Raw genomic sequence first — 1,205 nt, 5'->3', positions numbered from 1 at the left:
TTATTAAGTGAGAGGGTGTGTAAGAGGTGTTCCAGGCAGAGGCAACAGTGAGTGGAAAGGCCCTATGGTGAGGATCAAGGTATTGGAAAGAAGAATTGGAAAGAAGCCAGGAAGCTTGAATAAAGAGTGAGGAAGAAAGCAGGCAAGGAGGCTGGGGCTGAGGTGATCTGAGGCTATATCAGTCAGAGCTTCATAGGACATGTTAAAGATTCTCTTCTTTATCTTAAGAGCACTGTATAAGCTTTAAAGACTTAAGAAGAAAGAGAACGTGATGAGACTTATATTTTACTTGGCTCACATCGTCTCCTGTGTGTGAGAATTAGGGGCAGGGAGCAAGGGTTGTACAGGAAAATTAGATCAAGAGATTAGTGTAAGAGACCTTGGTATTTGAATTAGGAGTGGTGACAATGAGGAGAAAGAGAGAGAGAGAGATGTGTATAGATTTAAAGATATTTTAAAAGTGTTATCAATGGACCTAGTGATGGGCCTCTTTCCTTATAATCGGATAAGATGTCAAGGGTGACAATGATGTGTACATGCTATTCACTGAAAGCGTTGACACCAGGAGAGGACCAGGTATGAGACAAAGGTTATGGTTTTAATGTGGGTCATATTGAGTCTGAAGCATCTTTAAGACATCGGTGGAGATATCAAACAGAGACATGGGCACATATGTCTGGAGCTTGGAATTTTAGATAACCTGAGAAGTTAATGAGGGGAAAGACTTTTAGCCTCCTACATCTCATAAAAAGAAAAAAACCTGTTTGTTACAATTAGTAAGTATCTTATCAAAACGAAATATAAAATTAACTATAATCATTTACATATAAGAAGTTTCCTGGACTTTCCTATAAAAATGGAAGGCGCTCGCCTCGGCAGCACATATACTAAAAACTGAAACGATACGAAGATTAGCCTGGCTGCTGCACAAGGGTGACATGCAGATTTGTGAAGCTTCCAGATTTTTGTCCCCTATCAGGCTCTCTGCTGTCAGCGTAGAGTCTGCTTCAGATCCTCTGTCCCCCTCACTCTGTCCCTCCCCCACTTCTCTCTCTCTATTTCTCTCTCTCTCTCTCTCTCTCAAGAAGAAATAAACATTTAAAAAATGTAAGAATGGGGTGCCTGGGTGGCTCAGTCAGTGAAGCATTCAGCTTTGGCTCAGGTCATGATCTCACGGTTTGTGAGTTCAACCCCCACATCGGGCT

General features: G+C 41.7%; 1 non-coding gene across 1 annotated transcript; it reads left to right on the top strand.

Annotated features, from left to right (window-relative positions):
- Positions 1 to 863: 863 nt before the first annotated feature.
- Positions 864 to 967, top strand: LOC122236040. The gene has a single exon (XR_006214249.1). It is a non-coding gene; the product is annotated as a U6 spliceosomal RNA (small nuclear RNA).
- Positions 968 to 1,205: the final 238 nt, after the last annotated feature.

The sequence above is a fragment of the Panthera tigris genome, chromosome F3 (assembly GCF_018350195.1).
Source record: "Panthera tigris isolate Pti1 chromosome F3, P.tigris_Pti1_mat1.1, whole genome shotgun sequence".
Lineage (NCBI taxonomy): Eukaryota > Metazoa > Chordata > Mammalia > Carnivora > Felidae > Panthera > Panthera tigris.
This window is presented reverse-complemented; position numbering and strand designations above follow the sequence as displayed.